This window comes from Ambystoma mexicanum, chromosome 1q (assembly GCF_040938575.1).
Source record: "Ambystoma mexicanum isolate Mex_15411 chromosome 1q, UKY_AmexF1_1, whole genome shotgun sequence".
Lineage (NCBI taxonomy): Eukaryota > Metazoa > Chordata > Amphibia > Caudata > Ambystomatidae > Ambystoma > Ambystoma mexicanum.
Window position 1 is genome coordinate 45,747,320 of NC_090922.1, and position 16,914 is coordinate 45,764,233.

At 45.2% G+C, this 16,914-nt stretch overlaps 1 long non-coding RNA gene across 1 annotated transcript in view; it reads right to left on the reverse strand.

The window, feature by feature from the left end:
* Window positions 1–1,782: 1,782 nt before the first annotated feature.
* The window catches only part of LOC138520967 (uncharacterized), a 158,466-nt gene continuing 143,334 nt past the window's right edge, over window positions 1,783–16,914 (reverse strand). The window contains exon 4 of the long non-coding RNA XR_011282897.1: window positions 1,783–2,654. This is a non-coding gene — a long non-coding RNA (uncharacterized lncRNA). The remainder of the gene's footprint in view (window positions 2,655–16,914) is intronic.

The following is a 16,914-nucleotide window of genomic DNA, read 5'->3' on the forward strand; positions in this document are numbered from 1 at the left end:
GGGGACCATGCCACCCCCAGAAGAGGAGGACTCACAACCTGATGGTGCTCTGCTGCCACGCATTTGCCAGGAAGAGGGTAGGGATGGATGTGTGGTTTGACAAGAAATCATGGACAATTTCTTTTGAGCACATTGATATCCACATGCTATGCACCACTGTGTATAGTCACGCTATGAATTAAACGTACACACAATTGTACCCAACATTTACACTTTCAGAATGGCTTCCTACAATTTGCAGTGCATTCAATGCCAAATGATTCCTCTGGACCATTTGCTGTCGAACAATATTTCAATTTGATTGGTTCTTTCTTTTTCCAGCAATTATTTATGCAATTTTTCCTTTATTCATTCATTTATTTTGCCAGTATTTTGCATTTTTAGAACTAATGTAGAAAATAAATATTTATAACACTACAATAAACATGGACTTGTCAAGTTAAAATAAACCACAACTCCTAATCATCCTAACCACACATAAAATGAAAACAAAGAAACACTGGTTTTAAAACAGGGTCTATGTCTCCAATCCTATGGACAGGGATTTTTTATTTCCCCTGAATTTCTGAGCTACAGGGTGGTTCCACCCCTGCTCGCATTCAGACGTTTCGTGGCTCTGAAATTTGGCCACCTTCCCCGGGACCTTATTCTATTTTGAAACCCTGAAACAAACTCACAAATACAAAGAATCTATCAGTATTGGGATTAAAATTAAAAGGTCAGGCAACTAACGTCCCTCTATGTGTGTGCAAACTAATCATGGTTCACTAACCCTGCACAGTGTTGCTTTCACTCACAATCCTCCCACAAGTCCCAATTAGGATTATCTGCTGACAATACCTTTTGCAGATTTTAAGAATTCACCCCGATACAACAAAATGTGTAAATAGGTGAATCGTTACAAAAAAGAATGCATAAAAAAGAGCCAAAACTGCCAATCTTGCCCCTTTGGGTCATTGGTTACTGGAGCGGTCTGTCAGTGCAAGAGAACCTGCAGCACATCCATTGCTCCAGTATCAGGAGTCAGGAATCATAGTTCTTTTGAGGCCCATCTTCACAAGGCACAGAGTTGGTCCGATGCATCTGAATCTGCATGAAGAGGTGTGGTGGAAAGTTCCTTCAACTAATTTCTAATGAACTCATTGTGCACTGACCTCTCGAGTTCTCGTATGTGCGCGTTGCCTCCCTGTCTAGGAAGGATCACCCGATCGTGGCACCCTTTCATGGATGCTGCACCCACCATCGTGTCCGCTGTACAACATGTATAAATATGCACTGATGTAATCAGGCGAACCACAATGGTTATTCAGAGCTGCTGTATCAAATCTTTCTTTACGCGCCCGCTCGGTGTCACTTACCTGTGTGATATTGTACTCGCGGCCGGCACTAAATGCGAGGCAGGGTTATGCGCCTGTTCTAAACAAGACCTCATGGACAATTTATTTTGAGCACATTGATATACACATGCTACGCACCGCTGTATATAGCCACGCTATGAATTAAACATATGCACACATTAAGGTATGTCCTATCATTGCTTTAAGTCTACTAGTATTTCATTATCAAATGTGAAAACACCCTCCCAACCCACCCACTCCCCAAAACACCATCGACAACACACCCTCTCCAACCGCTCCCCAAAACACGATCCCCAAGGCACCCTCCCTACCTACCACCCCATCCCTAAAACACCATTTCCAACGCACCCACCCGACCCTCCTCCCCCCTCTCATAAACACCATCCCCAACACGCCCTCCCCACCCACCTCTGTTGTCATAGTGAACAAAATGTTCATGTTGAAAGTCCCCTTCGATGCCTCTTGGCCTTGGTATCCTTCTCCAGCCCGTTAGGTGTCAGGTGGCACAAGGAGCAGTGCCTTTGGGTGCTGGGCTTTTATCCCTCTGTGGGGGTGGCAGAGGTAGAGGACTCAGACCCCTGACCCCCGGATGTGTTGCAGAGTCAGCTGTATGCAAGAGTTGAGGGACTCTGCAAAGGACAACATGCCCTCTGTATGTTCGCTCATCCTCTGCCCTACCATGGTGATGGCAGCAGTGGTCTAGTAGAGGGAACGGGACATCCTGTGGCACGATCCCTGGTGGCAGACCCTCATTGCCTGCATGCGAACCAGTTTTTCCTTTGAGGCATAGCGCGGCTCAATAGCATCCAGGTTCACCCAAATGGCTTCCGTGTTGTGGTGTGGCACAGGTGGGGGGGGGCTGTAGGGAGGGATGGGGCTGACAAAAAGCGAGCAGAAGCCTGTGTCCACCTCCTCCTCATCGGTGGAGCCATTGCTGACTATGTCAGCATCAGGTTGTGGTTGGTGACGCACGTCCCAAGCTGGTGAATGCCAGGGCCCTAGTGTGTGGGTGCTGGCGCGTGGACAGCATCCTTGTGAGTTGGGACAGGGGACAGCTGCAGAGTGGCTATGGCTGCACCTGCATCAGCATCTGCCCGTGCCACCTGCATGGCCAGTGGAGGGGCCACTGGGCACCAATTAGGGGGTGGTAGTTTCCTCAATGTCTGCCACAGTTGCCACAGCAGTGTTGTCCTATGGCCTTGCTGTCTCTTCCTCCTGCTGCTATGCAGGGGTGGTGGTGGATGAACTGCCAGTAGTAGAGGTGTCCAGCCTCTTCAGCATCAGTAGACTGTGTACCTGTTGATTGGATAATGGCATGCTGTCAGTCATCTTGCATACATTTATTTATTTTAATTTGTTTGTTTATATACAGGAGGAACAATGCTCTTTTGCTCACAAAAGAACATACAATGGATAAGAAATCAGTTTTGTCATGAAGAAGTGAGCTTCTTACAATGGAGTGAGTTTGAGGGACATTGTGACCAGATTGTGGAGGAGAGTAAATGGAACAGTCAACGGGCACAATACATAAATGGACATACATAGGTTAAGGACAACCAACATTGGAAATTTTTAAGTGCAGGAAGGCGGTACGGCCAACTGTGCTCAGGTCGTGACCATGATTGGTGAAACGCTAGAATGGAGGCAGAGGAAGTGAGAGACAGGGGCAGGTTAGAGGCGAGCGGAAAATGTTAGCTAGCAGGCAGATGAGAGGTAGGTTAAGAGGGTAACTCAGAGGCAGGGAGGTAGGCTTTTAGTTTGTTTTGAACACATCCATGTGCACTATTTCTCGGAAGTCCAGGGGGAAGAGAATTCCATGCAAGCGGAGCAAAAAGAGAGAAAGAGCGGAAGCGAGAGGAAGCACAGGGAGGGTGAGGAGCCAAAAGGGTAGTTGAGAGGAGGCAGAGCGGAGATTACGAGAAGGCTTATAGAGTTGGACAGAGGAGGATAGATAAAGTGGTGCCTTACTGTGGATATATTTGGGAAGCAGGAGAAGAATTTAAATCTGGCCCTGTTTTGCATCATCAGCCACACAGCTTGGTGACAGTACAAGGAAGTAGGTGTGAAGTGAGGGAGTTCAAAGAGAGTCCTGGTAGCGCAGTTAATGATCTTGTCGAGAGGACAGAAAACATAGTTGGGGAGACCAAAGTGGATACTGGCACAGTAGTTCAGTTTACAGAATACAGGAGTGGTTAAGAGATGCTTGGCAGTTTTGAAAGGAAGGAGGCGTCTGATTTTCCTAATTGTTATGAGGTTTAGGCCAACTGCTATTCCAGTTTTGGAGATGAAAGTAGAGAAGGTGTGAGAAGGGTCATAGATGACGCTGAGGTTTCTAGCTGAAGAAGAGTAGCGGAGAGTGTCGGGTGGGAACTGGATAGACAGAGGAAGAGATGAGAGAGAGCCTTTGGCAGGGAAGAAGAGTACCTCTGTTTTGGTAGAGGTTAACAGCAGAGAGTGCAAAGCCATCCAATATTTAATGACAGAGACAGTTGGAAAGTTTGATAGAGAGATCAGAGGAGAGTTCAGGAAATGAGAAAGATTTGGGTGTCATTCCGCGAAGAGTTGATACGAGAACCCAAAGGAGGAGATTAGTGCTCTAAGGGCAGAAGTGTAGAGTGTAAAGAGGAGTGGACCGCAGACAGAGCCTTGTGGAACACCAACATATAGAGGAGTGCGTTGAGTGGTGTAGTTGCTCCAGGAGACAGAGAACTGGCGAGGTGCAAGGTAGGATTAAATCCAGGCAAGGGCCTGATGGCGAATCCAAAGAATAAAGAGAGTACTAAGGAGATCAGAGTAATTGCCAGTGTCAAAGGCAGCGGAAAGGTCAAGGAGAATTAGGATAGGGGATAGGTTGGAGTGCTTAGCAGAGGCGATGAAGTTGGACACATTTATGAGAGCAGTTTCTGTGGAGTGACGGGTGGAGACCTGCTTGTAGGAGGTCTCGTAAGGCTGTGGATGTCTAGGAAATTGTTAAACTGTTGACCGCAACCCTTTCGAGCACTTTAGAGCAGTGCAGAAGGAGAGACACAGGGCGAAAGTTAGCCGGTAGGTTCGCGGTCAGTCCTTGCTTTTTTGGGAGAGGGATGGCCGTGGCTGTTTCAAAAACAGAGGGAAAGCAATCAGAGTCAAAGGACAGGTTGAGCGGGATAGCAAGACACTTGTGACATTGGATCGGTACTACATACACACATTTTGTATGATGGCCACGGGTGGATTCAAGACATAGGTGGAAGCAGTGCCAGCTTAGGGTTTACACAGTGCATGCATATGCATGTTGCTTGTTGGCCTGCCAAAGTTGCTTGTTGTTGTAGGGGCCTTGGCGGTCACTTGCCAAAATGGACTATCATGACACACATGGCTGCTTCTCATGTTTCCATGTGTTGGCAGGCACATTTCACCGACAGTGCATGTGCATAACTACATTTTCCCACCTCCCTTGGCACATGATTGAACTCACTGCTTGCCATATGTTTACCCATTGCCTTGCCCATTGTACTAATCTGTGCTCGGGGTGCTTTTGGCCAATGCATTCACACTTGGTTGGGAATAATAGACTTTAACGCCATATGTTAATGTTAATGTTAAAGGACATTTGTACCGCGCACTATCACCATCGGAGTGGTCCCCTGGCGCTCTGGCGGCTCTGAAAGAGGAGGGGGGGGGGTTGAGTTAGTGGGAGGAAGCAGGAAAAGTGCAAGAGAGCAGTGATGTGCTGTTGGCGGCCTCAGCCCGGTGGGTCCGTTGGCTGGGCCTAGGGTGTTTGCAGCCGGTAGTCGTCGTGTACTGTTGTGCAAGACTATGTGTGTTTTTGTTTTGTTGTTGCAATGTAGTGAAGTTTGTACGGTTTGTTGTGTTGTAGGTTTTGGTTGTGTTTGGATTGGAGTTTGAGAGGTGTATGCAGAAAGGGAAATTGTTAGTAGGGTTGGTTAGTTTGCGTCTCGATCCTGAATTGAGGCGCTAGGCTTGCATAGTCTCCCCTGATGCGTCTCTGTCCTGCTCTGGGTCTGACTGGCATACAAGGTTCCTTACTCCTCTGGCCCCCACCTCTAACAAGCTCTCTCCTAGCTCCCCTTATCCCCCCTTCGTACTCCTGTGGCCAGTGCACCTGCCAGTGTCAACATCTAAGGTAGTGTGGTGATTGCCAATATTTCGACAATTCCACACCACTGTGGTACCTGGCGGTAACTAAGGGGCGGTAGAAAGTGTTGGTGGGATTGTCTGGGTTGGTTGACTCAGTCTCTGTGCGTTCCACGCACTATCTGTGTTCCAGTCTATCCGGTGTCATCCGTCCAGGTGCCGTGGGAGTTACCCTCTCAGGTCGGGGATGTCCGTGTCCTTTCCGGTTTAGTCATCCTTTTTCCGGTTTTGGTTTCCAGATTTAGTCTGTGGTGTTGAAGAGCCAGGTTTTTAGTGATTTCCTTAATTTTAGGTGATCTTCAGTGTTTCTTATTTCTTTTGGGATGTTGTTCCAGGTTTTTGCGGCTAAGTGGTAGAAGGAGGTGCCTCCAAGTTTTTTCTTAAGGTATGGTTTGAGTTCCAGGTGGATTTCGTTGCTTGATCGGAGGGGTCTCGTTGGTTTGTACACTGTTATTTTCTTTTGTAGGAATTCTGCTCCTTGTCCGCTGATTGCCCTGTGCGTTATGCACATTGTTTTGAAGGTGATGCGATGTTTTACTGGGAGCCAGTGTAGTGTTTTTAGGGCTGGAGTGATGTGGTCTCTTCTGGATAGTTTGAGGAGTAGTCTTGCTGCTGCATTTTGGATCCATTGCAGTTTCTTCATGAGGTATTCTGGTATTCCGAGGTAGAGGCTGTTTGCATAGTCGATTTTTGACATGATTAGAGCGACGATAGTAGTGTTTTTTGCATGAAGGAAAGGGAAGGTAGAATTCTTCTTGCCGTGTGGAGGAGGAAAAAGATTTCTTCACTGTTGCATTTATTTATGGTTCCAGGGTTAGGGTGTTGTCCATTAGGACTCCCAGATTTTTTACTACCTTCGATGGTGTTGATGCGTTTCCCATTTCCGTAGGCCATGATATGGAGGTTTTGTTCTCTTGGTCTTTGGATACGATCATGATTTCTGTCTTTCCTGGGTTGATTTTCAGGTTGTTGGCATCCATCCAGTTGAAGACTTCTTTTAGACAGTCGGTTAGGGTTGAATGGTCAGCATCGGTATCTTTGATTTTGTAGATGATCTGAGTGTCATCTGCGTAGTTGTAACATGTAATGTTGTATTTTATGAAGATTCTGATGACCGGAGTCTGATAGATGTTGAAATATAGTGGAGATAGTGAAGATCCTTGTGGCACTCCACAGTCGTTAACTTGTGGAGTGGATTTGAAAGGTTTGATCCATACGGTTTCTGTTCTGTCTGCTAGGAATGATTTGGTCCAGCGTAGTGCTGTGTCTGTTATACCTATGTCTTCTAGTCTTTTGGTCAGGGTGTTGTGGATAACTGTGTCAAAGGCTGCGGAGAGGTCGAGCAGAATCAGGGCTGAGGTAGTGTTTGAGTTTGCGTTAGTTTTGAGGTCATCCCAGATGGATAGTAGTGCTGTTTCCGTTCCTCTCGCTGGTCTGAAACCGATTTGAGCTTGGTCCAGCAAGTGGTGTTTTTCTACGTGTTCTTGGGTTAGTTTATATACGTAGGTTTCCAGGAGTTTTGCCGGGTAGGGGATGTTAGAGATCGGCCTGTAGTTGGAAAGGTCATCTACGTCACCACTTGTGTTTTTCAAGAGTGGCATGATGTATGCTGATTTGAAGATCTTCGGTACAGTCCCTGTTGATAGTGAAAGATTTAGAAGGTTTCGGTAGTCTTCTGCTGGCGATCCTTGAGCGAGGATTGATTTGTAGATGTCTGGGGGACAGGGGTCCATGGGTGATCCCGCTTTCTTGCTTCGTTTTACCAGCATTGCAAATGCCTCTGCTGATATTTCAGGAAAGCTTTGGGAGTTTGTGCTGGGGTTCCGTGTTAGGTTTGTTGGGTTGTATGTTGTGGTTGGTTGGTCGCTTTTGTATGGTTTGTCGGATATCATTGATTTTCTTTTTGAAGTGGTCTGCCAGGTCGTTGCATAGTTTTTCTGAGGGGGTTGGGGTGTTATCGCAGCCTGGTGGGTTTCTCATTTCTTCAATGATGCTAAACATTTCTTTTTGTGTGTTGGTGGCATTGTTGATTCTGTCGTCGTAATGTCTTCTCTTTGCCTTTTGAATTTCCTTCTTGTATGCGTGGATTTGTTTCTGATATAATGTTTTTTTCCCTGGGTTGTATTCTTTCCTCCATTCCAATTCCATCGTTTTGTTTTCCTTTTTCATGTCGTTTAATAGTGGGGTGAACCATTTTGCCATTGCTCTTTTTTTTGATGGGGTGAATGGTTTTTCTGGGGCTATCTTGTCTATTGTATCTGTGATCCATTTGTGCAGTATCTCTGCTTTCCCATGTCAGCTAGCTCCAGTTCTGTAATTGAGGGTTTTGTTAATTCCAGTTGTTCGAATAGGTTGCTTTCTTTGAAGTTTTTCCAGTTTCTTTTGGTGGTGGTTGTGAGTTTCGGATGTTGGATGTGGGCTTGGGTAGGCAGAGTGATCACGAATGGGATGATGAGATGGTCGCTCCACAGTATTTGTATTGGAGGTGCCGTGGTGATGAGTTTTTCTTTGGCGAAAATTACGTCTAGGGTGTGTCCTGCCGAGTGCGTTGCTCCTTTGACTAGTTTTCATAGTTTCATGGTGCTGAGTTGTTCAATTAGTGAGTTTTGGGAGTTGGCGTGGCTGTCTTCGAACCAGATGTTGAAGTTCCCCAGGATGATTAGGTGTTCGTGGTTGATGGTTAAGTTGGTGATGGCTTCTATGAAGTTATCGACGAATGTTGCATCATATGTCGGCGGTCTGTATACCAGGATGAATACAGCAGCATTATTCCATGATATCTCAGTAGACCAGGCAGTGGATTCAGATCCTATCAAAGGGTGGTTTACCTCTATATCCGGCACCGGATGGGGCCAATGGGTAATAAAGGGGGTTTTGGTTTTCATTGCACTGATTTTACTAGTAATGCTTGCCAAAACGCTTTGTGTAACATGTATATCTCATATGTTTGAAAAAGACAGGCCCATCTCACACTCAATGCCTCTGACCGAGGAGCAATTCATTAGACTACCCCAGGTAGACGTAGAGCGTTTGTGAGATACAAGCAAAGGGTGGAATGATGAATCCTAGGGATCCTGTTCCAAACTGAAGCACAGTCTTATTATATTTTGTAGCAAGTGGCTAAACAGTTAAAGGATAGTTCCGGGACTTTTTTTTTATTGTCCCTACGGTCGGCCATGTGTTTTTAAGCATAACTCGGTAGATCATAGAAAACTTTCCTATGGACCTTACCCGACTTTTCGTCCATTATCGCACTCGAAATCAGCCGCCATTTTCTGATAATCCTATCATTTCCCCCCATCGACCTGGCTCACCTGCTTTTGCGGCACTAAATCAAATCCCCCGCCCCTGAGCCTGACATCAGCAGACGCGTACCGCCCATTTCCCAACGCCAAAGCACGTTTCGTGTCAACAATCGCTGCGCTTCAGCTAATGAAGTGTCGCCATGGAAATGGCAGGACGCCTCTTTCCTCAATAAGTATAAACACACCGTTTCACAACACACAGCAGCAGATTTTCGATTCCATTCTTTTCTCTGTGCTACTTTGAGTATTCTGTGACTCGTTTCTGTGCTCTGGTCAGCTACCTTCTCCGCTTCTAGGCCTTGTGAACACCTGTACCATCTCTGTAAATTATTTTACTTTCTTTACCACACAATGGCTACAATAATGCCGTATATGTACGAGCCCGAGTACACCGAGAAAGAACTACTGGAAAGGCAAGCATGCGAAAACGATGGGGATTCGGACGGCAGTTGGGAGGACCAGTCAACGGATGAAGAGCCTGGACCATGTCGCATGGACGGCGTCTCCACCTGGTGCACGTGCAATCGGTGCGAGCTAATGCCAACTGAGGAGGAGAACTGCTGCTGCCGTGAAAATTCCGGGTGCTTGGCCTACATTTCGGAAGGCGAGCCAAGTCCGCAATGCATCACCGAGCTGCCAGAGTTCAGGGAAGCCTGCCTCTCACGGACCGTGTTGAGGATGATGATGGTGCTTATGCACGAACTTCGCGGCACTGTTCGTCCGCGTAATCCGAGTAACGAGTAAGTATACTCTGGTTGTGATGTCAGTGATGCCACTACTATTTCATGGTCGTCTCCCACATATAAAATTACATCTACATATCATTCGAACGCATGTAAATTGGTTCCATATTGTGCATTTTCTAGATAGAATTTTTTTCAAAGCAGAATGACATTTTTTACCTGAATCGACAGTGATAAGAAAGTTTTGTCATTTTAATACAGTTTGCATCTTTCATTTTAACAGGTGGTACAGGCTGGTGGCCTATCGTTGCTTCACCTGGTGGCTTCACGGGAGGCTCGGACACCGCGTTCGGAGAGTAATACCTGCCTGTGTGGTACTTGCCATTAGACAACATTTCCCCAGCGACAGTGGACAATACCGCGGATTTTCCCTGGATGTGCTGCAACCGGAACTTTACAATGTGTAATGTTTATTATTTATGTTCAATTGAAATTAAGATCTAAAATAAAACCCAACATATATTTTAACAATGGTTGTTTTGATTTTTTAAATGAATCTGGTGTGTCTCCATTGAATAGTCTTCCTGTGCCTTGTCACACCACATGTCTCCGGCCAGCATCCTCCCTCACGCTGGCCGCCCACCTTCAATCCACATAACCGTTGAACCCATATGCAGCAGACATACATATGTTATTTTGCGGGTTGGCATCAAGCCTCCCGGCCTTGCCTCCTCCCCCAAAAATACTTACCACACCACTTTGTTCAAGCGTTGGCAATAAAAGGCCGTTGGATTTTATTGATACAAAACATGGTTATAGGTAAATAATCAATATGGTTGATCATAATAAATCATCCTTTTGGGCACCGGGTACAGAGATGACCCCCTCTGGCCCGTGCCGCCTTGCCACCACAGGCCAGCCTGCTGCTGACTAACTGCCTAGGCATCCAGGGTCTGCAGGGTGAACTGCACCCATATATTCTCCTGGGAGGGTGAGGTATTTATAAACTCACCCCCCTGCCTTCCATGTACTAGATCCTGCAGCCTGCCTCTTACATGCAGTTAGATGGCCTCTCCTTGGTGAGGCCCTGCGGCAAACGAGTTTTGTCTGCACGACCACCGCCCCAATCCACCCCCCCCCGCCCTATCAAAGGCAGTTCGCACCGGGGTACTTGTGCTGGCAAGTGGAGCTGTCGGGGAGCGATAAAGGCCAAGAGGTGCCAAAGACCATGTACACTTCAAAGTGCTCTATAGAGCATGGGTTGTTGTTCCCATGTCTACCTCCAGACCCCGTGTCTCCTGCCAAGCATCCCCCTCACGCTGGACGGCCCCCTGCAATCCACATAAGTGTGTCTCCATTCACGAGTCTTCCTGTGTCTTGTCTGCACGACCACCGCCCCAATCCACCCCCGCCCTTATCAAAGGCAGTTCGCACCGGGGTACTTGTGCTGGCAAGTGGAGCTGTCAGGGAGCGATAAAGGCCAAGAGGTGCCAAAGACCATGTACACTTCAAAGTGGTCTATAGAGCATGGGTTGTTGTTCCCATGTCTACCTCCAGACCCTGTGTCTCTTGCCAAGCATCCCCCTCACGCTGGACGGCCCCCTGCAAACCGCATAATGCCACGACATATACACGTCATTCATTCACAAACACACCCCTGTTTCAAATTCTTTATAACCCACTTCATATTTCTAATGAGAACTTCTTTGCGCTTTGCTAGTCAACCCGTGAAGGTGTTGGTTATCTGCTCTTCGTCTCTGTGAACTTCCGTGACCACTTCGAGGAAACTCGTCAGTTTGCAACCTGTGAACTGCTCCCTGTTCTACGACAAGAAACTACTCTGATCCCAGAATCTAACTGTTTGTTCGTCAAGGTAAGGCCATGTACCATAATCATTTTGCGTCCAATTTCTTTTCGTTCAAGACAGTACATGCAAGGAACTAGTCACATGTTCTGAGTTTAGTCAAATTATTTTTCTATTTTTTTTAAAGTTATTCAAATACTTATCCGCATGTGAATAACGTGTATAGTTCCAAGAACCAAAACGAACCTTGCATTGAACCTTTTATGTGTTATTTAATTTTTTAACACATTGGTATTCATAGAGAATTGTTGATCTTTACTTTTCAGAACTTTCCACAATGCCTGCCTGTTCCATTGGCGGTTGCCCTTCGAAGACCCATAATAAATTTGAAGGTACTATAATGCATGTTTTCCCTAAGACAATAGATCAGATAAGAGAATGGGTCCGATATTGCGGATATCCACTGTCTGAGCTTGAAAGTAGAGTCCTAGAAGTCTTTGCGGACAAGAGGGGTGATCGATACCGCATCTGCAGCAGGCACTTTAGCTCAGACATGTACTCCACATCATTGCTAATAAAGAAGAACACACTGCGAGCGAGGCGAAAATTGCTCTCAACCGCTATTCCCACTCTATTCGTCCACATCCCTCCACTGGTGAGTCAAGTTTACGTATTTATCTCTCGGCCTTGCGGTAGTGTGTAGCATTAGCTAACAATAATTTCCCCATTTATGTATCCACTCAATATGAAGGCGGAAGATTCTCCATCCGTGTCGTTATTGCAGTCATCAGCTACTTCAAGCGCCTATCGGGTAATCTTACTTGGCTATTCTGCCACTGACTTGTTTTAGGCATGTAAATCAATAGTTTTAATTTATCGTTTAATTATTTTACCTAATGGTACACCCTTGTACTCGTCCTCTAGTCTTTGTTTTCAGTTATAATTATTGTTATCCAAAATAATGCAAGTACTGTCTTTCAGGGAGATGCTGAGGAGTCCAACGTATTGACGACAACCGTTGATGTCACTCAGATGCTCGAGGTACGTTTCCGGACAGTTCCATCGATGGAGATCATCAGATCTTGCATTCTTGTAGCATGATTGTTACACACAATGTTTCTTTCGTTTTTAGCCATTGATATGTCCTTCTGTCGTCGCCCTCCTATGTGTCTTCTTTTTTCAATATTGTGTTCATTACTAATGAAAGTCCTATGTTTCAGGGAGTCGATGGAGCATTATTCCAAGAAGAAGGGGGAGCATGCAGTTACGGGTCGGCGCAACAGCTTGCAGAAGTGTGCACCGCAGTTACATCGTCCCTTGATGTTCTTATGCATTTCGAGGTATGGATACTGACAGTTCGATCAAGCGAGATCATATGACGTGATTACATCCGCTATACTTCCTTCTTTATTAACACAAGTACTATGTTTCAGGGAGATGACGGAGCTTCTTCTACAAGAACATCACCCCTAGTAGTTGATGCAGATCTCTGGGTGGTGACACTTCCAACGATCGAGCAAATCGAATCATATTTACATATCCATTATTTATTTTAGACAACTGATCATTTGTGCAGGTCTATTTAGATGAGCCGTTGACGCCTGCACAAAGTGTATGTTCTTTTTAACAAAATAGAAAACCATACTAATGCAATTACTGCGTTTCAGGGAGTTACTGAAGCATCATCTTCAATAATATCATCAATGGAAGTCTCTGGGGAGCCCGAGGTATGGATCTTGACAGTTCCATCTAACTAGATCAACAATGCGTGAATAATTGTCGTTTGAATGTTCTACACAAAGCGTTCATTCGTGTTTTGCTATTGAGATGTACGTGGGTATTGGTCCCCAAGTACATTTTGTGTTTTCAATATTATTATACATACTAATGAAAGTTCTATGTTTCAGGGAGTCGATGGAGCGTCAGTGCGTGATGGATGTGCTTATCATGAAAATATAGTCGTTGCAGCGCAAGAGGAAGTGGAGACATGCACACACGAGTCGGAGCAACAGCGTCCCGATGTTGAAGTTCGAGGCAAGAAAGTTTCAAAGAAAAGAAAGCAAAAGAAGGTTAGTGTCCTGGTCACTATATTATGTTGTTTTTCACTGTTAATAGTTCAATACTGTAAGTTGTGTTTAAACTGAACATCCCTTTTCCAATCTGTCCTCTAGTTGCGAGTGGGTGTACGAACTAGATCTACACAGACAGTGAAGCGAACGAGAGATGTTGCTTGTCAAACCTTTTGGCAGGGACTTGAGACTGGAGATGCATCGTGCCAATGGGAAGAATATGAAGTGATTGACAACGGAGCTATACCACATCCAGCCATCGATAGTGAATGTCCTCCTGGTAGTTCGGATGCAGTCGGAGATCAATTCACAGAATCCACACCCGCAAAAACTAAGACCGCGAGAAAGTTGAAGAAATTGTTTTATTCACCCATCGCCGGAGAAGGAACAGATGTTGCAATGGAAGAGAATGAAGTGGACGACAATGAAACACCATCAATATCACTGAACATAGCGGAAGACGATATCAGAGATTCTACCTTTCATGTGAGTGACATGTCCTCAACGTTACAGGCTGAACCAGCTGGGATGCAGAGTGACAGTATAAGGAAAGAGGCCAAATTCATTGTATTCGATAGTTGTTTGATTGATATTATTATTCGGATGAAATGTGGGCATTCGGTTGGTGGGGAAGTATGTGGGGAGCCATTGATTAATGTGACTCGTGCAATTCGAGGCACTAACCTTAAAATAATTGCCACCTGTACAAAATATCATCCTTTCTCATGGTCTGCACAACCCATGCTGGGGCAACTGCCAGCAGGCAACCTACTTTGTGCAGCGGCTGCACTTTTTAGTGGTTCAAGTTTTAAAAAGTTAGAGTCTTTCTTTCAGTTTGTGGGAATCCATTTCATTGCGAAAACTCAGTTCTACAAATACCAAACCGATTATCTATTTCCAGCCATTAGCGAAGCTTGGAGAATGGAAAAAATGTCTATTGATAGTACATTCGAGGGCAAACGGTTCAGGCTAGCCGGTGATGGACAGTGCGACAGCCCAGGATTTTCAGCCAAGTACTGCACCTACCACTTTCAGGACATGGAAAGTAAGAAAATTGTGAGTTCGGTGGTCGTGCAGGTGTCACAAAGTACATCCTCAGTGGCCATGGAGAAAGTTGGCTTTGTAGCATCATTGCAAGAACTACAATCGCGGGGAATGGTGATCGACCTGATAGCCACGGACAGACACGTTTCAATTGCCAAGACAATGTGAGAAGAGTACAAAAATATAAATCACCAATTTGACGTTTGGCATCTTGCAAAAACAATCAATAAAAAAATGTCGGCTGCAGGTAAAAAAAAAGATATGCAAGGTATTTCACAGTGGTCCAAGTCAATCAGCAACCATCTTTGGTGGAGCTCAAAAACATGTGGAGGGTCGTTGGAAATTCTACTGGAAAAATGGCGGTCAGTAATGCTACACTGTAGCAACGTTCACCGCTGGACCACAAACCAACATTTCCACAATTGTGAACATGGCCATTTGTCCACAGAGGAGGCACGGAAGAAGAAGTGGTTGATTCCTTCATCACCCACTCACAAAGCCATTGAAAAGATTGTATTTGATAAAACTATAACAAGAGATTTGAGGGGACTCACGGAATTCTGCCACACAGGAGATTTGGAGGTGTTCCACAATATGTGCCTAAAGTACAGGCCAAAACGATTGCATTTTGGCATGGAGGGCATGATAAATCGGACTCTTCTAGCGGTCTTGGCACATAACCATAATGTTGGCCGTCAACAAAGTAGGACGACCGGAACTTTAGGGACGCTTCGCTACAATAAGGCCTTCACTAAAAGAAGTAAACAATGGGTGATCAAACCAGTGTTTGAGGATATGCAATATGAGTTTATTGAGAGACTTATTGTTGATGTCCTAGATAGGCACATACATGGAGTTGTGAACGAACCTGTGCAGGGGACAACTGCATTGCCACCCAACATTGCCTCTGTTCCATGTCCACCTAAAGCAGAGCTCATTGAGAAATACACATCACGGTTTAAATGATTGTCATTTGATTGTCTGTTCTCTCGAGTCTCCTCATGTCGCAGGCCCATTGAATATGTGTAGCTATGTATTGTGTAAATAAAAGTGATTGCTCAGTGTACATGCAATGTGTCTATCCAACCTTCACAACTTTGGAATACCATTCCACTGGATATCAAATCTACACCCACCTTCCAACCTTTCAGAACTAAGGTCATCACCTGGTTACTCAACAATTAACCTACCATGATTGAATGCATACCTCCTGCTTGATTGTATTTTGCACCATGCCAGCATATTACTGTCTATGCACGAATTGCTTTATTACTGTCTATGCACGAATTGCTATCCTGTCTTGTATACCTTTGCTTCATCACTGTATAATTGTACCCTACCTTGCCTGTAACTCGAAGATTAAGCGCCCATATACCTTTGGGTCAGGTGCGCTATACAAATTAATAAACAAACAAACAAACAAACCTTGTTCATTTGCGCATTAAATTAAACCAAAAAGTAATATAAATCATTTTTCAAAAAATATAGAATGTCTCCGTATTTATGGTTCTCTGGGGCTGCAAAGCACGCAGACAAAATGCAAAGATGGAGTGTAAATTTCAAGTCCTGTGAGATGGCCTTACACTGAATGTAGCTAACTAGGAATGTGTGCTCGTTCAAAGTGAAGGTCAGCTGGTTTGATTTTTTGCTCGGGTGCCGGAATGGCCCACGACTCAGTATAAGGTTCTATTGTTATTTGACCTTGACAGGCCGGGACCATCCCGAAAGACTTCTTTTTGGGGGTGTGGTGCAATAACGTAAGAAACGATAATGAATAAAATTTCAGAAACGAAAGTCATTTAATGTTCGTTCATTAGAAGAAATAACGTCGGCATAGAAGGAGTGGTATTTCGGGGCTGCCCTACGCACAGACACAATGGAAAATGCAAATATAATGTAAGTAACTCTTTAGATGAGTTTACACCGCAATTTAATTACTATACAGTAGCTTTAAAGACGGGTTAAGTTGTACTTGTTCGTTCTATGTGGCATATTGTTTTGTACCGCGCACTATCTTGAGGAGAACCATCTCCTTTTACGGAAGCACCTCAAAACCTTCCTCTTTGCTTCTGCTTTCTCTCTCCCTCTCCCCTGCTACAACTGGTCCACTGTCTGCGACCTCGGTCCTGGGCCCTTCCACTCTCCACCTGCACTGCCTCCCTGTCAACCCCTGCACTGGGGGACTGTCTCAGTATCCTACAGCCCCCCCTTGACGTATAATACCCAGTTGCACTGTCCTAGCTATGAAATAATTTCCCGACCTAATATATAAAATGAATAATTTTAATAAAGATCTGATGGTGAGACTAATTTCATTTTTTATGTTTTTCAAACAGGTACATCATTCATTATTGTATGTGTCACGAGTACCAGACACCGGCGGATGGCTTTTTTAACCGCCAGTTGCTTCTCCGCGTGAACAACGTTACCACCCTGACCATTTTATGGGACGATCGCCAAGTACAAGTATGCCCTTACGCGGTACTAACGGCTGGATGCAACATACAGACCGTT